This window comes from Carya illinoinensis, chromosome 16 (assembly GCF_018687715.1).
Source record: "Carya illinoinensis cultivar Pawnee chromosome 16, C.illinoinensisPawnee_v1, whole genome shotgun sequence".
Lineage (NCBI taxonomy): Eukaryota > Viridiplantae > Streptophyta > Magnoliopsida > Fagales > Juglandaceae > Carya > Carya illinoinensis.
In genome coordinates this window covers 15,050,107-15,072,874 of record NC_056767.1, presented here as the reverse complement: position 1 = coordinate 15,072,874, position 22,768 = coordinate 15,050,107, and the positions used below count along the sequence as shown (strand labels likewise).

The following is a 22,768-nucleotide window of genomic DNA, read 5'->3' as shown; positions in this document are numbered from 1 at the left end:
CTTTAGCAAGAAGGTATGTCCTTGTCACCATTTTAGATACAAAATTATTGAGACTTAAATATGATAAGAAATTGTATGTTAATGATGATGGCTTGGCTAGTGTGTATAGAGTATGTGAGAAAGTATCGTTTGGTAAGTTCTATAGACTAGATTGGTACTTGTTTAGAAATAATAGACTTTTTGTGCCTAATAGTTCTATGCATGAGTTGCTTGTGCTTGGAGCACATGAAGGTGCTTTGTTGGGAAATTTTGGTGTAAAGAGAACTTTAGACGTGTTGCATGACTATTAGTGGGAGTATTACTTGTCATTTATTGAGTTTGCATATAGTTGGAATGGTCACTTTTGTGTAAAGAAGAGTTTAGGCGTATTGCATGAATACTTTTGGGAATATGATTTGCCATTCATTGAGGTCGCATATAATTGGAGTGGTCATTTTGGTTTAAGGAAGACCTTAAATATGTTTCATGAACGTTTGTGGGAGTATCATTTTCCATTCAGTAAATTGTTGCATGAACATTTGCGAGAGTATCATTTGTTATTATTAGAGTTTACATATAATAAGACCATGCATACTACTATTTCTCATTCATCTTTTGAAGTTGTTTTTGGCTTTAATCCACTTATTCCTTTTGATTTAATGCCTTTACCTAATGATGACAGAAGTGACTTGGATGGATATTTCCAAATTCTTGATAAAATTAATGATACTTCATATATAGTGGATCTTCCAAGTAAGTATCATGTGCTTGCTATTTTCAATGTTTCTGAACTATTTCCCTTTGATCCAGGTGGAGATTCGAGGTCAAATCCTTTTGAGGAGATAGGGAATGATGGGCCCCAAGGCAGACCAAGTCTTAAGGATCAATTATAAGATTAAGAGCCACGAAAATCAAAGAAGCAATGCAAGGATTTGTGCAATCCAATTGGAATGAAACTAGCAGGAGCCCAACACTCATGATGGGCTTGAGAGAAGAATGTTAAGTTTTCATCCATGTGATACACTATGGAAGACACTACTTGGGCTTATTGTTATTGAAGGCTTTGGACTTATTTATTTCATTAAAAGAGCTTATTTGATTAGTTTAGAATAAGTGGGCTTGAGGATGTTAGCCCACACATATGTCTTATTTCTAATGAACTAAGGTTCTTGGGAAGACCTTGTATTTTGGCCAAGGATATATTTGGAAAGTTATTATTTAAAGTGAACTAGGGTTTTAGAAGTACTGTAGCCCGGGCACTATTCACGCTACAGTACCCGTGGCTCACTTAGGGTTTTGGGAATTGTTATTTAAACCACTTGTAGCCTCTTTTGAGAAGGTAAGACATTATTGAAATTGATGAATTTTATTCATTGTGAGTTGAGTTTATCTCCTCTTATTCTTGATTGAACGTTTGAACTTTTTAAAGGTAAATTACAACCTTTGTGGCATTCCTCCTTTGCAGTCTGGATTCTTGAGACGAGTTATTCAACAGGTCTAGATTTTTATATAATCTAGGTTCTTGAAACGAGTTTCTCAATGGGTCTTGATTCTTCCATCCATTGACTTGATTCTGGCTTTGTTGGGTTTGATTTTTCCAATATTATTGTTGGGTCTCAAAGCGAGTCGATTGGGGTTCACATCAATGCCTCTCAATGCTAAAGAGGAGCTTGGAGATGAGGTGTGGAGGAAATGAGGGGGGTGGAGGGACTTTTTATAAGCCAAGGGGAGGAGACGTTGGCCTAAGCCCTTGGAGATTGGGTGATTTGGGCAGTAGTGTAAGGAGCTGAAATTTCAGCTTGCCTTCCATCATCTTGTGTCACTAGTGCAGGGTGAATAGTTTCCTAAAATCACTTTGAATTCATCAATTCAGGAGCTAAATTGATCTTAAGGATGCTGGTCTAGTCATGGTGCAGAAGAAAGAAAAGAAAAACAAATAAAAATCATTCATAAAGCTAACGGGCTCAAGGGTGGTTTTCTTGGGTAGTTTTGATCATGGATTTGACTCACCCTCTTGTCCTTTCTCCATGGCTTCTTTGATTAGATCATAAGCCATTTTTGAAAGGCTTTTCAGGTGGGGGAAGGGTTCATGGTTGGCTGCCAAGTGAACATGAAATGGCAGCTTAAATGAAAAAGGTGAAGGGAAGTGGGTTGCCAAGATGGAGGTAGCTTGATGCCTTTCGTTTTGTGCTTTCTTTGGGTGGGAAAATTGGTCAAATGCTCATGATGACAATGAGGGCCTCTTGGGGATTGGGTAGTGATGGAGGTGGCGTGGGGTGGTGGCTTAGCCAGGGGCAGAAGTGAGGTTGAAATTCAACCATCGTGGTTCTCATCCAACTAGTGCCCAAGGTGAAATCGGTTTTGGTGTTTTGGTTTGGTTCTTGCAACCAAATTCATCCAAGGCTTGGTCTACATTTAAAGGGGTCTTATGAGGTGTTTAAATACCATAGTTCCCTTGAAAAAAAATGCACAAAAAGATTGGACTTAAGGGCAAAATAGTCCATTGCACACAAAGGGCAAGCATGTGCCGATTGGATGTAGTTTGGGGTTTGATGTCATTTCTCTTAATGACATGTGTGGAGGATTATATAGGTTCCTAATATGATCTAAGAATTATGTAATTGAATAATGAGACAAGAAAATCTTAGATAAAAAAGGTTAGAAAGATTGAGAAAGGAAATTAAGCTCAAAACAAGGTTTAAAGATCACTAATCATGGAAAAGTTTATTAATGGTCTTAACTAAATTTCAAAACTTAATTTGGGTTCAAATAATCACTTAGGGTATGGGCTTGAGTAAACCCATGGTATGGTGTATCGGGCTTGATGAGTGTGCGAAAGTGCACTCTATATACCCTATTATTGGACTAAAATGCTAAAATGTAAATAGAAATCATAGGAATTAATGTGTATTCTTAAATTGAATTTCTATTTACGTTGGGATACTCCTAAACAGTTTATTTATGTCTAATTTCTGAGTTTATAAAAGAGCAAGTCAAGCCCAGTCAAATTCAAAGGAGAACATTCATGGGGTTTGAGAGCAATTTGGAAGAAAAGAAAAAGAAAAAAATCACAAAATGAAACCACAATAAATCCAAGTCCGAAATTCGCTAGGAGATAGTCTGGATATACTTTAGTCTTTTGACTATATCTTTTTACTCATATATTGGATTGATGTGATTCTTAATGCATTGGAAAGATATCTTAAAGGGCTATAACTTTGTCTCTAATAAGGATTTCCAAATTCAAACTCCTGAAGGTTGTACGTGGCTACCAAGATAAGTCCTAAAATTTAGGCGATTTTTTTATGCGGAAATCAAGAGGACATTAGGGTTTCTTTCTTACCCTATATAAGCATATCATTAGTACGAAATGGAGGGGAGGAAGAGGTACAAGAGGCAGATCTGAAGAGAGGAGAAAATCACTTCCATTGCCACCGTTCGCTTCAGTTTTCTCTGGAGATTTTTGTTGTCCATTATATTTATGGGTAACTAAATTCTCAAGTAGGGTTAGGGATGAACTTGCACATTAGATGGTATTTCTAATTTATTGTTAATTCATGTATTTAATTTTCAATTGCTAAAACTCTTTTGTTTTATCATTCTCAATTCATCGTTGATGTTTTCTTCTCCGAATAATCATAGAATTTATTGTGTTTATGGATTCAATCATGCTTTTTCTATTGAATGAATTAGTTCTTTGATTATGTTTGGATCAATTATTTATCTATATTGATTTAGTTTTTTGCTGCAATATCGCTTCCTGAGTATATTGTCGTCATTGGATTTTATCAATAGGGTTAGTAATTCACGTTTTTTAAAAGTGGTGAATGTTTTTTCAAAGGGTTACATTTTATTTAATTCTGGTTTATAAATCTATACCTTCCGATTGGGAATTGCGGGAATTGAGTTTCTAATTGAGTTATCCAACGAATTAAGAATAATTAAAATACCAGATTTGTGCAAGGGATTCCCGACGCTCTACTGTTTGTCAAATTTGAGTACTTTTTCTGTTAATCACTTTGCTTCACTTGAATTTACATTTAAAATTAATTTTTGTTCTCTATTACTTATTTAATATTTTTTCTTTAGTTTCTTTGTTCCTCTTGCTATTCTTTTAATTTGTCTCCCTGTGGAATCGACACCCCAAAGCTGTGCTACAACTACCGCGTTATTCTTTGGGCGTAATCAAATTTTGGCACCGTTGCCGGGGAGACGGTAGAAAAATTGTGAGATAGTTTTTCTTTTCAACAGTTTGTAAAGGCGGTAACTTTGTTCCCTATTTTAGCTTGCTGCATTTTTTTTTTATTTTCTTTTTCTTTTTGTAGTTTTTTTTAGTGTTGGGTTTTTCTCTACCTTGCATGCATAGGTATAGAGACGTCTTGGGTCGGTTTGCTTGTAGACCTGTGTTAGAGTCAGAGTTTAATTTTTCTGATCATTTGTTTGATAATTTTTCTAATTCTGAGAAAATGAGTGAACACGAAGATCAACCCACTAGGACCCTTTAGGATTACCTCCACCCTACACGCACAGCCACACCATCATGCATCATGTTTCCAACTAATATTCACCAATTGGATTTTAAAACAGGGATGATACAGTTACTCCCTACTTTTTATGGCTTGGAAAATGAAAATCCATATGTGCACATTAGGGAGTTTGAGGAAGTAGTTGCGACTTTTCATAGTCAAAATGCAACTGATGACATTGTGAGACTTAAGTTCTTTCCTTTCTCTTTGAAAGATAGAGCTAAGAGTTAGCTATACTTATTAAGACCACGATCTATTAGGTCATGGAATGAGATGACTCAGGTCTTCTTTAATAAATACTTTCTCCAACATAAGACCAATGCTTTAAAAAGGCAAATCTCCACCTTTGTACAAAAGGATAGTGAGACTTTGCATCAGTCTTGGGAGAGATTTAAGGAGCTATTAAGTATGTATCCTCACCATGGATATGAGAATTGGCGCTTAGTGAGCTATTTTTATGAGGGACTTACACCTAGAGAGCATTAATTTGTGGAGATGATGTGTAATGGTGAGTTCTTACAGAAAGATCCTGATGAGGTCATAGAATACCTCAATGAGCTTGCTGAAAAAGCTCACACTTGGACTGGACCTAGTGCTACTGAGAGCACAAATAGGTCACGACCTGCAAGAAACCTAAATGGTGGTGGAATTTACCATCTCAGGGAAGAAGATAACCTAAAAGCTAAGGTTGAGATGCTCACTAGAGAGCTAGAGGCGTTGAAGACTAAGGACTTAAAGCCAACACACATGGCTAATCATGCAGAGTCTTTTGGACCATGTTTTGTGTGTGGTGGGGTAGATCACCTTGCCCAAGAGTGTCCCACATTGGCTGAGATGAGAGGAATGTATGAGGAACAATGTAATGCCTTAGGTATGTACAATAAGCCTTTTACACATTTCTCTGACACCTATAATCCGGGGTGGCGTAATCACCCCAATTTTAGCTGGAAGTCTGAAAACCAGCCGCCTGCACAACCCCCTAGATCATATCCTACACCATATCATGCACCTTCATCTTCTAAGAGCCCATTAGAAGATACTTTACATGCTTTTATTGAGGCACAAGGTAAGACTAACCAAAAGTTTGAATCTTTGATTACGCAGGTTGTTGAAGAAAATAAGGAGATAAAAAGCCAAGTGTCCAAATTGATGAGCTCCTTGAGTATGAATGAGCGAGGTAAGTTTCCTTCTCAAGCTCAATCCATACCCCATGGTCAACACATGGCACAAGAGAATTTGAAGGATGCGAATGCCATTGTGACACAAAGTGGTAAGTCATTACACATCCCAACAATGAACAAATCAGAGGATGTGGAAGAGGATCAAAGCAATAGTGGTGCCGAGCTGCCCAAAGAAGCCGAGGTAATAAAGAGCCCAGTTAAGGTACCATTTCCTCAAGCTTTAAAACTGAATAAGCGAACTTTGGATCCTAACAATGAAATCTTGGAGAATCTCAAGCAGGTAAAAATTAACCTCCCTCTTTTGCATGTTATTAAACAAGTTCCTACTTACGCAAAAGTTCTTAAAGATTTGTGTACAATCAAGAGGAAGCACCATGTTAAGAAGACAGCATTTCTGACAGAGCAAGTTAGTGCTCTAATTGAGCAGTGGATTCCTCCCAAGTACAAGGATCCTGGTTACCCAACCATTGCATGCAGCATTGGAAATCATGAGTTTGGGCAAGCTTTGCTAGATTTAGGAGCTAGCGTGAATCTAATGCCATATTCTATTTATTTGCAGTTGGGGTTTGGAGAAATCAAACCAACCACTGTGGTATTACAATTGGCTGACCGTTCAGTCAAAGCACCCCGGGGTGTGGTAAAGGATGTTCTAATTCAAATTGATAAATTTTATTATCCTGTTGATTTCCTAATCCTTGACACTAGCTCTGTTGTTGATACTACTTCTAAAATTCCTATGATTTTAGGTAGGCCTTTCCTTGCCACTACTAATGCTCTTATTAATTGCAGGAATGGGCTGATGAAACTTTCTTTTGGAAACATGACTCTCGAGGTGAATATCTTCCATATTGCAAGACAGCCAGAAGATGATGACGAGAGCCACCAGACATACATGATTGACTCACTGATCATAGAAAAGGGAGTTTCTATAGCTTATGATTTTGACCCCCTTGAGTATTTTTTTGTTAATTGTGAGTTTGATTCTATCAGTAATCCATCTGATGTAGTTGATATTTGTGCTATCTTTGATAGAATTCAGGATTATGGCACTCGGGCCTGGCAACCGAAGTTTGAGGAGTTGCCTGAGAGAGAGGAAAAGCAAATTCCTTCAAGTGTGGAAGCACCCAAAGTTGAACTGAAACCTCTGCCTAAGGGTTTAAAGCATGTTTTCCTTGGTCCAGGTGATACTTTTCCTGTTATTATCTCATCTGAATTGTCTGAGTCTCAAGGTGAGAAATTAATTCGGATCCTAAGTGAGCATAAGTCAGCCTTAGGTTGGAGCATTGCTGATATAAAAGGTGTTAGTCCCCTGGTCTGTTCTCATAAAATTAATTTGGAGGAAGGAACTAGCCCTCGTAGAGACCCCCAGCGTAGGCTTAATCCTACTATGAAAGAAGTGGTGAAAAATGAAGTGTTGAAACTATTAGATACAGGAATCATATATCCTATTGCTGATAGTAAATGGGTAAGTCCTACATAGGTTGTTCCTAAGAAGTCAAGTGTTACTGTGGTGAAGAATGACCTGGGAGAGCTAGTCCCTACAAAACTTGTGACTGGGTGACGGATGTGCATTGATTATAGAAAATTGAATGCTGCCACCCGGAAAGACCATTTTCCTCTCCCTTTTATTGATCAAATTCTTGAGCGTGTGGCTGGTCATCCTTTCTATTGTTTCTTGGATGGTTATTCTGGTTATTATCAAATTGAAATTGCATTAAAAGACCAGGATAAAACCACTTTCACTTGTCCTTTCGGTACTTATGCTTTTCGTAGAATGCCATTTGGATTGTGTAATGCACCTGCTACTTTTCAACGTTGCATGATGAGCAATTTTAGTGACATAGTTGAAAATTGCATGGAATTTTTTATGGATGACTTGACTGTTTTTGGATCTACTTTTGATGCATGCTTATTGAATTTAGAGAGGGTGTTGACTCGCTGTGAGGAGAAGGAATTGGTTTTGAATTGGAAAAAATGCCACTTTATGGTACCTTCAGGTATTGTGTTAGGGCATATTATTTCTTCTAGGGGGATAGAGGTAGATCAATCTAAGATTGAATTAATCTCTAAGTTGCCTACACCTAAGACAGTAAAGGACGTGAGATCCTTTCTTGGTCATGCGGGCTTTTATAGGAGGTTCATACAGAATTTTTCCACCATATCTAGACCACTATGTGACCTCCTAGCTAAAGATGCCCCATTTGAGTGGACACAAGATTGTCAAAAGGCCTTTAAAACGCTAATTGGCAAGCTTACCTCAGCACCCATAATGCAGCCACCTGATTGGACTTTACCTTTTGAGATTATGTGTGATGCAAGTGATTTTGCTGTAAGTGCTGTACTTGGACAGCGAAGGGAGGGAAAGCCTTTTGTCATTTACTATGCTAGTAGAACTCTAAATAGTGCTCAGATGAATTACTCCACCACTGAAAAAGAGTTGCTAGCTGTAGTGTTTGCTTTGGATAAGTTTCGTGCTTACGTGATTGGTTCTCCTATTATTATTTTTACGGATCATGCAGCCCTTAAGTACCTTCTTACAAAGAAGGATGCTAAGGCACAATTAATACGATGGATTTTACTTTTGCAGGAATTTGAAATCACCATCAAAGACAAGAAAGGAGTGGAGAACGTAGTGGCTGACCATCTCTCGAGGCTCACATTTGAGGACACCTCTGACCACCTGCCAATTAGGGATGATTTTCCCGATGAGCATTTACTATCTATTACTTCTCTACCATGGTTTGCTCATATTGTGAATTATTTGGCTGCAGGTGAGATACCGGTGGATTGGAGCGCTCAGGACAAAAGGAAGTTCATAACTGAGGTACGTAATTTCTATTGGGATGATCCTTTTCTTTTCAAATACTGCCCTGACCAAATTTTAAGGCGTTGCATCCCTGATGAAGAGATTGCTAGCGTCTTGGAATTTTGTCACTCTCAAGCTTGTGGGGGCCACTTTTCAATGAAGAAAACCGCTGCAAAAATTATGCAGTGTGGATTTTATTGGCCCACCATATTTAAGGATGCAAACATCTATTGTCGCTCATGTGAAAAGTGTCAAAAGTTAGGAGTTATATCCCGTCGTAATATGATGCCCTTAAACCCAATTTTAGTGATTGAAATTTTTGATTGTTGGGGCATTGATTTTATGGGACCATTTCCTCCTTCTTTTGGATATCAATATATTATTATGGCAGTAGATTATGTGTCAAAATGGGTAGAGGCAGCAGCTTGCAGGAGCAATGATAATAGGACGGTAATCAAATTTCTCAAAGAGAATGTGTCATCTCGATTTGGTACACCACGTGCTATCATTAGTGATCGGGGTACACATTTTTGCAACCGTTCTTTTGAGAAGGCTTTGATGAAAAAATATGGGGTGGTACATAAGATCTCTACTGCCTACCACCCCCAGACAAGTGGACAGGTAGAACTTGCAAACAGGGAAATTAAGCAAATTTTAGAAAAAACGGTCAATCCAGATTGCAAAGATTGGTCTTTAAGACTAGTTGATGCGCTTTGGGCCTATTGTACAGCTTTCAAAACTCCCTTAGGTATGTCACCTTATAGGCTTGTTTTTGGGAAGCCTTGCCACTTACCTGTGGAGCTCGAGCATTGAGCTTATTGGACCATCAAGCATTTCAATTTTGATATGGGAGAAGCAGGTAAGCTTAGAAAATTTCAGTTGACCGAGTTAGAGGAGTTGAGAAATGATGCTTATGAGAGCTCTATAATCTATAAGGTTAAACTGAAAGCGTTTCATGATAAAAATATTTTGAGAAAAACGTTTAAGCTTAATGATCGAGTGTTTTTATATGATTCTAGACTCCATAAGCACCCAGGAAAACTTCGGTCTAGGTGGACTGGCCCCTTTTTAGTAAGGAATGTTTTTGTAAATGGGGCGGTAGAAATAGAAGATCCTAAGGATGGTCGGATCTTTAAAGTAAATGGTCAACGCCTTAAAATATTAATTGATAGGCAAGTTTCGGAAGTGGAAGACATTCCACTTGTGGATCCAGTCTATCAACCTTGACCACACCACCAAGGTATGTGTTTCTTTATTTATTTTGTTTTGCTTTGTTTTGTTTTTGTTTTTTTTTTTTCTTTCTTTTCTTTTTTGTTTGCTGTTGTTTTCTTTGTTTTTGATTGCAGGATAGTTTCATTTCGTCATTTCAGATTACCATCTTTGGTGTTTAGGGAGCTACCCACGTCACTCATCAGGTGTATTCTACCATTTTCAGTTACTCCCCATTCAATTTTGATTCTTAAACATTGAGGATAATGTTTCATTTAAGTTGGGGGGTGGTGGTGCAAATTCAGTTTTTAAAATGCTTCTTGGAACTCTGTGGCATATTTTCATCTGTCAATTTTTTTTTAATTTGCATTACACGTGCATCATTTTCACATGTGTACTCATTCTCATTCATAGCCATCTTCGTGAATTCACCAAACCCACCAGATCATTTTTTGCTGAAACATTCACAGAATCCTTAATGCACTTATCCAAGTTTTGTGGTAAGATGGTGGTTTGACACATGTAGCTAGAGAACTCTTTTGCTTAAGTTTTCATGTGAGTTTGGAGATGATTGAGAGCATACAAATGCAGTAAATTGTGATAAGCATTCATTGATCTGTTGAATTGGGCACTTCTTTTGAGAATATCATTACATGGTTTGCGGTACAATGGTGGATATACTTGGGATATGATGAAGGTCAACTTAGGATTAACCTTTAAGCCTTTCAAGCTATCCTTTCCATCATAGACCCCTAGTAGCCAACTTTGAGCCAATAAAACACTTGTAGCTTTTTCTTTTCATATGCCCATATCATCCATGCCTCTCCACATTGGAGTATAACCTATACACAGATTTTCTTACCCTTTTTACTTCCAAGTGTATGCTAGGTGTAGAATTTGTATTTTCTTTCTTTAATTTTATCATTTTCAATTAAAAAAAAAAGAGAAGAAGAAGACGACAGAAAAAAAGAGAAGAGTACAAGTTGCAAAGTGTTCAATTGAGTGAGCTCCAAAAAAAAAAAGAAAAAAAAAAGAAGTTGGTATAGATGGAAAGAATACAAAAGTGGCATATGTTTGTCCATCAAATTGTTGAAAAAAAAAAAGGAAGAAGAAGGAAAAGCATTATTATTTGATGATCTGAAAAATTGGAGAATATATTAAGTGAGAAGTGTGGTCTATTGAGATATTTAATAAAATTACATTTGTATGTACTTGGAAGTTTTTGAATCCCTTTCATTCTTTTTTTTTTCATATAACCCCAAAACCAAACCACATTACAACCTTTTGTGTTGACCATTCTGATCCTAAATAAGCTGTTGGAAAGATTGATGGAAGTCTCATTTGTTAGTGTTCCTATCATAAGATCAATATTTGCTTGTTGCTTGTACATAATTGCCTAATTTTCCATGAGAGTGTATAGACACCCATTGTCAACTCTATAGAGAGAGCCCTTACACGAAACACTATTATACTCGTGAATTATGGAGTTGAACCTTTTGCTTAAGATGTTTTTGATGTTGCATGTGTCAAGGTTAGTGGTACGATGGTTATGGCTCGGAGAACACACACACACTCTGTGGATTGCTATAGGTGGATTGATCTTGATGGGTTATTGGATTCTTTAGATTGTTTTGATATGTGAATCTGGAAAGTGTGACTTGATAGCCTTTATGTGTGATTTTCTTTGGTCTCTTTCGTTGTTTTGACATGAAAATTACTAGGGACTAGCAAGGAGTAAGTTGGGGGGTATGACGAGTGTGCGAAAGTGCACTCTATATACCCTATTATTGGACTAAAATGCTAAAATGTGAATAGAAATCATAGGAATTAATGTGTATTCTTAAATTGAATTTCTATTTACGTTGGGATACTCTTAAGCAGTTTATTTATATCTAATTTCAAAGTTTATAAAAGAGCAAGTAAAGCTCAGTCAAATTCAAAGGAGGACATTCATGGGGTTTGAGAGCAATTTGGAAGAAAAGAAAAAGAAAAAAATCACAAAATGAAACCACAAGAAGTCCAAGTCCGAAATTCGCTAGGAGACAGTCTGGACATACTTTAGTTTTTTAACTGTATCTTTTTACTCATATATCAGATTGATGCGATTCTTGATGCATTGGAAAGCTATCTTAAGGGGATATAACTTTGTCTCTAATAAGGATTTCCAAATTCAAACTTCTGAAGGCTGTATGTGGCTGCCAAGATAAGTCCTAAAATTTAGGCGATTTTTTTATGCGGAAATCAAGAGGACATTAGGGTTTCTTTCTTACCCTACATAAGCATATCATTAGTACAAAATGGAGGGGAGGAAGAGGTACAAGAGGCAGATCTGAAGAAAGGAGAAAATCACTTCCATGGCCACCGTTCGCTTCAGTTTTCTCTGGAGATTTTTGTTGTCCATTATATTTATGGGTAACTAAGTTCTCAAGTAGGGTTAGGGATGAACTTGCACATTAGATGGTATTTCTAATTTATTGTTAATTCATGTATTTGATTTTTAATTGCTAAAACTCTTTTGTTTTATCATTCTCAATTCATCATTGATGTTTTCTTCTCCGAATAATCATAGAATTTATTGTGTTTATGGATTCAGTCATGCTTTTTCTATTGAATGGATTAGTTCTTTGATTATGTTTGGATCAATTATTTATCTATATTGATTTAGTTTTTTGCTGCAATATCGCTTCCTGAGTATATTGTCGTCATTGGATTTTATCAATAGGGGTAGTAATTCACGTTTTTTAAAAGTGGTGAATGTTTTTTCAAAGGGTTACATTTGATTTAAGTTTGGTTTATAAATCTATACCTTCCGATTGGGAATTACGGAAATTGAGTTTCTAATTGAGTTATCCAATGAATTAAGAATAATTAAAATACCAGATTTGTGCAAGGGATTCCCGACGCTCTACTGTTTGTCAAATTTGAGTACTTTTTCTATTAATCACTTTGCTTCACTTGAATTTACATTTAAAATTAATCTTTGTTCTCTATTACTTATTTAATATTTTTTCTTTAGTTTCTTTATTCCTCTTGCTATTCTTTTAATTTGTCTTCCTGTGGAATCGATACCTCAAAGCTGTGCTACAACTACCGCGTTATTCTTTGGGCGTAATCAGGGCTTCAATTTGAAGAGTGAAGAGAATCAAAACAAGTCTTTGTGCCTTGTTGGGCTTAAAAGGGCCATGAGTGTGAGTGGAGGTGTTAAGGACTTTGGGTGTGGGTTGATGGGAGGCCTTTGTTTTCAGATTTGGATGGATTATGAAGGGCCTCAAGAACCACAAATATGGGGCTCAAAAGGTTTACCTTGACATATTTGGGCCATGGGTCCAGTCTACACCAAGTTGGGCCCAAAAGGCCTTATATCTTCCTTAACTTGAGCCAACCTTTATCCTACCAAGACTTGCATTCCTTAAGAGGCTTAGTTTAAGGCTTCTAAGTATTGGACCATTCACATTCTAAAGCTCTAAGGGCCTTACTAGGATTACTAATGGGCTTGCACCACTAATCCTTCATGCTTAATAATTAATGACACTAAGATCCATGGTCTAAATAAATCTAACTATTCCTAATATATTAAATGAAATAAATAAACAAAATAATATAATAATAAACTATTTAAAGCACAAAATTATAAACTTAATCTAAGGGCGTTTATAGACTAAACGTAATGGTTAATTAGGCGGGGTGTTACAACTTGACCCATGAAAATATAGGCGAAGCACACCATTTTGGTTAGAACTATTTAATAGCTCAACTTGCTTTTAATTCCAAGGGAATTACTAGAAGCCCATAAAGGAACCAAGAAAAACCCTAAGACCCATGGGTTAAACTCACGAAAATGGATCCAACTTGCACGCATATACGTAGAGCCACAAACATCCCTCTTTCTCTATATTTTTAGGGTTGCCACACCAAGTCATTTAAGCTGCTCACTAGACAAGTCCACTACCATTGAAGCTCTTCCCCTTCACAACAACATCCTTTGAGTTCAAAAACCACCAAGACAACACCTATCTCTAACCCTCATGATTACCAACAGCCTCACACTAGTTCCTAGCCTTGTTGTGCCGCCAAGAGTGACCATACTGCAAGTTGAGACCCCCAACATGTCCATAACACCGTTTGCCTCATTATTGTACGTCCAAACTAATAGAAAATATAAAGCATAACAAAAATTGAGATGGAGAGAAAAGGAGGGCAATGGGGGGAGAGAATTTGACAACTATATCTTTACCATTCTCAATTGTAATTGAATACAAAGTAGTATCTCTATTTATAGGGAAATTACATGAGATTAGATAAGGTAAATCACATCTTTTGATTTGATAATACGAAAACAAAATCAATTAGATTCAATAATCATGAAATTAAATCAAGATAATAATCAAATCAAATTTTTTATTTGATATTATTTTCAACATCCTCCCTTAAACTCAAGATGGAGAATTTTGAAATTTGAAATTTGAAATCTAGGTGTGGCCTTCATATTTGTTGATTGATCACCAATGAGATAATCAAGAAGTGACTGGGAGCTGGAATATCAAACCAAGAGTTGTGACCAACAATGGGTTGATAATAGGACAAAGCCAACAAATGCCTAACAGTAGGCCAAAATATCGAGTCGACAATGGGCTATATATGGCCTTGGTAAACTATAGGAGCATTATCAAAAGGCTAAAAATAGATCTGAGGTTTCAAACAATGCTCACAATAGACCAAAACCCATTAAAAGGCTCAAACCTATTAAAGATACTCTAAATGTATAAATTTAAGATGAAACATAGTTGAACGGTGATGAAAGTTTTGCGAGAGATAAAGCTAGCGTAAGAGCTTTAAAAATAATTATCCACAAGATCAAGCCTAGCTTTATAGCCAAGGATTTTGGTTCCATGATAGAAAATATAAAAGAAATTGAAATAGAGAAAAGGAGGAGAGAGGAGAATGGGGAATGTGGCACCCTTGACCTCAATAGTTCTCTAGCGAGAAATTGTGATGCCCAAGACGCAAGCCGATCGGCTCATGCAGATAAGAGTTGTGTGCTCATGCGTTGAACACACATGGAAGATGAAAATTGTAGTGAAAATAGTGAAGGGGATTGGTCAGAGACTAATCTAATAATACCAAAGAAGTATGATAATACTCTTCCATAATAATAATATCCAAATGTCACTATCACTTCATCCCAAATATAGTTGGCCTACTTGATTCTAGGGTTAAGTAGGTCAAGACCTTAGAGTCTAAACTGGCTTTGGCCAAAGGCAAGTTGCAATCTTGAGATCTGCAGGTGGAGGCTCTGGATTCTAGGTTAGCTACTTGCCAATAAGAGCTAGTCTCTTAAGATCTGGAGGTCAAAGCCCTACGGTCTGAGCTAGCTGACTCCCAAGGGGCTATCGCTCGTCTTTTTGCTCACATGTCGATGACAAAGAGATTCCGCAACCGGGCTTGGGGTTGTGGCTACAAAGAGGGTCTGGACAGGTTGAGGGACCACTTGCTGGAGAACCCCTAAACTGACCAAGGACTCTCAACCTGATGTCTCTCCAGTCGGATCACCAGGTGCTAGGATTTGCCAACTCCTTGGGTAAGGACCTAAGGGCTGACACTTTCCCAAATATAGCTTCAGGCTCTTGAATTGTTTTTTTTTTATTATTTTTTTTTTTTTTTAAATGAAGGCTATCTGTCTTAAATGTATGTTTGTTTTCGGGTGTAAACGAAGACAATCTTTCTTAATGTACAGAGACGTTCTTACTAGACTTATTTGCTTATTCTCTTTCCGCCGTCTTCTCCCTTTTGTTTTTATCTGCACAAAGGTTAGGGTAGTCAAGTGACTGTCATCGCTTGTTGGGTTTGAGACGAGTCCAGTGACTCAACTTTTATGTGCATGAAGGTCTTGCAGTCAAGTGGCTATCACTGCCTATTGGGTCGCAGTGAGTCCAGTGACTCATCTTTTATGTGGGCAAAGGTTGGACAATCAAGTGAATATCACCTCTTGTTGGGTTCGCTCCAATGACTTGACTTTTATGTGCACAAAGGTTGGGTAATCAAGAGATTGTCCCCGCCTGTTGGGTCGTGCGAGTCCAGCGACTCCACTTTTATGCATGTGAAGGTTGGGTAGTCAAGTGACTGTCATTGCCTGTTGGGTCACAGAGAATCCAGTGACTCAGCTTTTATGTGGACGAAGGTCGGGCAGTAAAGTGACTATCACTTGTTTAGTTTGTGGTGAGCCTAGTGACTCGGCTTTTATGTGCACGAAGGTCAGGTGACTATCATCTATTGGGTTTGTGGCCAGTCTAGTGACTTAGCTTTTATGTGCGTGAAGGTCAGGTAGTCAAGTGACTGTTGCCACTTGATGGGTTCGTAGTAAGTCCAGTGATTCAACTTTTATGCGCGCGAAGGTTGGGCAATCAAGTGACTGTTCGCTCATGTTGGGTTTGCGGCGAGTCCGGTGACTCAACTTTTATGTACGCAAAGGTTGGGCAGTCAAGTGACTGTCACCACTTGTTGCTTCGAGATGAGTCCAGTGACTCGACTTGGGTTGGGTAGTCAGGTGACTATCGCCTCCTCTTACATTGCGACGAGTCTAGTGACTCGTTTCCCACAACAGATATATCAATTGTTCTGGTGACTGTCTGTCCTTGTAGGGGAGAGTCCTCCTGCCTAGACGTGGCTTGTGCTAACTTGTTGGCCCTCTGGTTCTCTCCCCTCGTCACTTGCCAGATATGGAAAACCTGAAATGGTCGCGCCTTTCCTGCATGAGCTACATTTCTTTCTTCAGCTTTTCACCCTTCGTGATGAATTCGCCCAGGACTTGGTTGACAATTGCTTGAGACTCGGCCCTCACATCCACTTCTGTGGCCCCTAGTGACTCGGCTACTAAAAGCCCAACTAGCAATGCTTCGTATTCTGCCTCATTGTTGGTAGTTTTGAAAGTGAGCTTAATCGTATAGTCATGTTCCTCCCCAAAGTCCATAGTGATATGCACCCCTACTCCCCCACCAGGTTGGTAGGATAAGCTATCGATGAAGACTTGCCAGGGTTTTCACATGGGTGCATCTTAGATTTCCTCAGGAAAATCGGTTAACTTAGCTATGAAGTCAGCCAAGATCTATTATCCCTTTACGACATTGCAGGGAAGGTAGTCGATGTCGAACTCGCTCAATTCGCCCACCTAATCATCAAAGGGTCGAGGCATCCAATTGCTACAATACCTTTCTCAAAGGTGCTTCTATAAGCACCTGGATCAGGTGGGCTTGAAAGTACGGCCTCAAGCGCCAAGCTATCATCACTAGCTCAAAGGCCAGCATGTCCATCCGGGGGTACCTAGCCTCCGCTCCCCAGAAGACCCAACTAGTGTAGTAAACTAGCTTTTAGGCTTCCTTCACCTCCCTTACCAAGGTTGCTTAGACGGCGTGCGAGGAGATGGACCAATACATGCTAAGAGTTTCTCCCAACTCGGCTTGGTTGAGGACTGATGGGCTGGTAAGATACTCTTTGATTTTCTTGAAGACCCGATCTCACTCGTCGTTCCAGGTTTTTGCCTTCCCTAATACTTTGAAGAACATAGGCATTTGTCTGTCAACCAGGAAACAAGTCGGATGAGGGTTGCTACTCACCCGGCCAACCTCTATACTTCATTTATGTTCCGGGGTGGTGACATGTCTATTATGGCCTTTACCTTTTCCAAGTTTGCTTCTATTCCCCTCTTTGAAACCATGAAACCTAAAAACTTCTTAGACTTCACCCTAAAAGCACACTTTGCTAGACTGAGTTTCATCTTGTACTGCCAAAGGACCGCGAAGGCCTCTTGCAGATCTACCAGGTGCTGCTCAGGATCTTTACTCTTGACGAGTAGATCAACACATAGACTTTCATGTTGCGCCCTATTTGGCTTTTGAACATGTGATTGACCAACTTTTGGTAGGTGGCTCCCTCATTTTTTGGTCCAAATGGCATGGCTCGATAGAAACACAGTCATCGGTCCATTATGAACAATATTTTCGCCTCATTGCCGGGGTTCATACGGATTTGGTTATACCCCAAAGAAGCATCTATGAAACTTAGCATTCGATGACCTGTGGTGGAGTCCATGATCAAGTTAATGCGAGGCAGTGGGAAGCTATCTTTTGGGAAGGCCTTATTTAGGTCGATGAAGTTAATGAATATCCTTCACTTCCCATTTGACTTCTTCACAAACAACATGTTGGACGGCTATTCTAGGTAGTGTGCTTCTCTAATGAATCTCGCACCAAGAAGGCGGTCAACTTCATCAGCTATCCTCACATGCCACTTGGCACACATGCACACTTGTAAGAGATTAAGGAAGATCCTAGCTAGATGAAACACCACTCACACCACACTCTTTTCTTTCAAACTTCTTTTTTAGGGCAAGCAAAGTTAGAAGATACTTTCTAAGGAGGGAATCACGTAAGGTATGAAGCAAAAGCCATCTTTTCTTTACACCACACACATGGCCATGAGAGGCAAGTTTCGGTTTTGGCAAGTTCACCATGAACTCATGATCACACACACACACACACACGGTTAGATTAGGGTTTTTCTTCTAAAGGGAGGAGGACTCAACCCTAATTGCTTTAAGCTCAAAAGCACGATGATTTGAGGAAAGAGGGCCATGGTTTTAATGTTTATTTTCAACTAGGGCTTTGGTTTATGATGGGCTCGGACTTGAGGTATGGAGGTCCGAAATATTGGGAGCTTTTTCTTAGAAAATATGTTAAGAGCACACACTCACACAGGGCTTAGGGTTTTGAATAACTGAACCTAATGATATATATATCTATATTTTCATCTTGCTCATTTATCGATTGTGGATTTTTATAAGTAAATTTCTAACTTGTACTTGACATTTTATGTATATGCAATGTGAACTCACTTGTTTGGTTGTATGATTAATACTAGAAATGGTGACGTAGGTGTTATATTCATATCCTTGTATGATTGTTCAACTTATGATTGACACGATTTTAATGTTGTTAGTTTATACCATGAAAATGGAATGAAAGGCCATAGTTAGGATTCGGATTGCATGATTCATAATATGCTTGTGGAGAGGTTGTTGCATTACCAAATCTCTTATAGGATGAAATTCAAGAAAATAATTGCTTTTCCATAAGTATGTTCACTCATATGTTTCGGCTATACATGGTGTTTCCTTGTTGTTATTTTATTTCATGAAAATGGAGTGAATAGCCAGGTTTAGGGTTTCGGATTGCATGGTTCTTAAGATGTTCATAGAGATGGTTGCATTACCTAACCTTTTAAAGGATTAAACTCAAAGAAATACTTTTTTTTTTCCCTAAGCATTCTCACTTATATGTTTTCAGCTATACATGGGGATTTATGATAAAGTTTTGTTAAACACATTAGAAGATTCTAAGTCCATGAAAATTGGTGTAATTTATATTCAAGAACACTAGGTTAATGAACAAGAATGAAATGATGAAAATATGTTTTATGAGTAAAGATATGAAAGTTCTAATATGCATGGTATTTTTTCAAAAGCCACTAGCATAAGAAAAAGTTCATGTCCATGCATTCATTTTGGGTTTCCTTACATATGCTTATGATATTTGTTAGATGTTATTTATTTACTTATTGATATTTCTCAAAATCTCACTGTAGTAGTTTTCACTACCATTCCCCCACCCAGAATGGTAGAAGTTGTGACAGGTATGCGAGACCCTTAAGTATGAACGAGATTAATGAATTAGTGGAGGATGAGTTTACCGTGGAAGCTCGCCATCACTTCACTTTAGACCTGCTTAAGGTCACGGCTCAACGACTCAAGAAAATCTTGGTGACTCTTAATGAGCTAGATGTTGGGATTTTGCTTTTAGATCATAAAAAGATTTTGCGGTTTAAGGATGATATGAACTTCATATCTGGGTATCTCAAGCAAGCCTGAGACTCTACTGTAGAGGCAAAGGAGGTTGCTGCAAAGTTGGGGCTATTAGAACTGGACCCTCAGAAGACCAGGGAAGTCTTCGTGAGTATAGCGGAGGATGGAACTTTGGCTTTGGTTCATAAGTCCTTTTGATGATGGATAATTTGTTTTGATAACACTTGAGATGATGGTCCCATGTTTGGGAGTTTCTTTTGAAACAATTAAGTCCTTTGAATGTTTTTATGAAAACTAATGTTTTGTGATTTATGTTTCTTAAAATTACATTCTATTGGAAAATGTCTTGTTATGCCAGCTTCTATCGAAGATGTAACAGCCCGCCTAAAAAGCTCCTAAGGTCTTGACCTTAGGAGGCTTAATTCTAGTTAATTAGGGGTTTGGCTATTTGAGAATAAGAACATTTTTGGATTTTTGAGTTGGCAAGAGGACCGTATACTTTGGGTTTAGTTAGAATTATTAAGTACCTAGTGCAATATTGTTTTTGAGGAAAATGAAAATTTTGGATCTTGATTGGTTTAGTAGTATTATTTTGGAGAATTTTTAGTGCTTAATTAATTTTGAGAAAAGGTGCCAAGAGGCAAATGTTAGAATGACAAGTGGCATATTGGAGATTTTGCCAACTTATTGGGCTAAGTAGTTTGGGTTAAAGTTTTGATGGATTTAGGAAGGCCAAAGAGATTGGTTTATTAAGGGCCTAAACTTTTTGGGTATAAAGGCTTAGGAGAGACACTAAGGCCTTAGGCCCAACTTGGGAGATATAAAGTTTTAAGCCTTTCTAAGAGGACACTAGAAAATGCCCAATGTAAAGGACATAAAGCCATTGGGCCTGACTTAGTAAGAGTGAAGGCCTTAGGACCAACTTGAAAGACATAAGATTTTAGGCCTCACTTATTGGACACAAGACTATTATGCGCCTAACTTATTAGGCCCAACTTAGTAGAGGCCATTAGGCCTAACTTAGTAAGATTCAAGACTTTGGCTTAATTGAGGAAAGACCCAAAGATTAGGTCCCAACCTAGTAGGCCTTTGAGGCCATAGATAGGCCCCACAAATCTAGACATAAGGTCCGTATAATAACCCATCCAAAGCCCACAACTAAGGCTTGCACAAATGGCCCAACAAAAGCCCAACCCATAAAGCACAAAGCCCTGTCTTTTATTTCATTCTTGCAATTGGAGCCCACATACACCATACTATGGGTTTCCATTAGACCCAATATGAACCACATGCACCTAGCATTCGCTCCCAACCATGGTTAAGTTTCTAACTTGAGTTAAGAAAGTACTACTCATCTCACACATGAATAGTAACCCATACCATGATTTTTGCATAGTTATCTTTAAATTATTTTTCTTCACATTTATGATCTGAAATTTTTGGCTTTTTTAATTGCTTTGAATCACTCTTCGACAACCCTTGAAGGTTAGAATTAATCCAATCCATGTCAATTGGAACCAGGCCTTGACAATGCCAACACAAACCACTAATCAGCTCCTTTGAAGCAAACCATGTGCACTTCATCAAACCAGCCCCTAACCCACGCCATTTCCATCATATTTTCAAATATAATTGCACCATTCATACCTCACCACATCATTCAAGGACCAGACCTAGTGTGACACCTTCAGCCTCGCTTGGAATTAAATGGTGACTAAAGCGTTGGGACATGTAACACAAGGCTACATACCCCCCCTGTATATGACAGTTAAGATGCAATGCACATATTGATCTAACAATATGCAGTATATCGCAGTGAAAATTCTAATTAGGTCAAAGAAAATAAGACATATATCATGGTACCAAAGCACGTAAATCCCAAAACAATAGTTTTGATAAAAAAAACTTCAAAGGACTTAATTGTTCCAAAAGAAACTCCCAAAACATGGGACCATTATCTTAAGTGTCATCAAAACAAATTATCCATCATAAAAAAGGTAGCATAACAAAATGTCCTCTGGTGAGGCTGATCCTACTTGGCCTTGTCCTGGTTCAAAATCCTCCTCAGTTACTTGAATAGCTGCAATACTTTAGTAATGAATTGGTCAGCGGCTTCCAACCTTTCCAAAATAGACAGCTTCGGAGAGACCTCGTGTCTCTTTGGAGTCTCCTTAGGGATCTGGGGAGCTGGTCTCTTACATTTCCCCATGACTATCCTCTTGCATTCCTCTCATAACTTTGACCATTTTCGGGTGGGGGAATGGTAGTAGAAACTGCCATAGTGAGATTTCAAGAAATCTCAGTAAGTAAATAAATAACATGTAACAGGTATCATAAGCATATGTAAGCAAACCCAAGATGAATGCATGGACATGAAATTTTTCTTATGCATCTGACTTTTGAAAAAATACCACATGTATCAAAACTTTAATATCTTTACTCATAAAACATAATTTCATCATTTCATTTTTGTTCATTAAAACATACATGTGAGCTCGAGTTCTTATTCATATAACATAGCATAACATGTAGGCGTAACCGGTCTGATTTGGTTTGGTTTTGGATAAAATTAGGACCGAATTGGTATGAACCGGTTTTTCGTTTTCAAGAATCGATTCCGCACTGGTTACACCCTAAACTGGTTCTTTAGGTTTTACTGGTTTCAGTCCGGTTTTCCTCTTTTAATATATTATATACTATATTATATAATATATATTATAATTATATTATAAACTTTAGTGATATATTATAGTATATTATAATATATAGTGATATAAGATTTTAAAATTTAATATTATATTAATTAGTAATTTATCATATAATACAAAACTATTTTATATATAATTATATATTATATATAAACATTATATACAATATAAAAAATTAAAATATGTATATGAACCGGTCTAGTCCAGTTTTAGAAAAAGAAAAATCGAAATCGAACCGATTTTGACCGGTTTTAAGAAAAATAAAATTGGTACCGGATCGAACCAAACTCAGTATTGGACCAAACCCATAGTTCGGTCCGGTTTACCAGTTCACAGGTTTTTTTTACACCCCTAATAACATGTCTTGGAGCTCAAGGCCTTAATCTTTGACTTTAACATATAATTCGATACCTCACTGCTCCTTTATTACCTTGTGTTTCCTGCTAGTTACCAAATCAACTATTGCCCCACTTTGACCAAGGTGATCACGTCTTACTTTTAATCAT

The 22,768-nt window shown here is 37.8% G+C and overlaps 1 non-coding gene across 1 annotated transcript; it reads right to left on the bottom strand.

The window, feature by feature from the left end:
- Window positions 1-4,825: 4,825 nt before the first annotated feature.
- LOC122299995 lies at window positions 4,826-4,933 on the bottom strand. Its single transcript, XR_006239846.1, has one exon. It is a non-coding gene; the product is annotated as a small nucleolar RNA R71 (small nucleolar RNA).
- Between the last annotated feature and the right edge of the window lie 17,835 nt (window positions 4,934-22,768).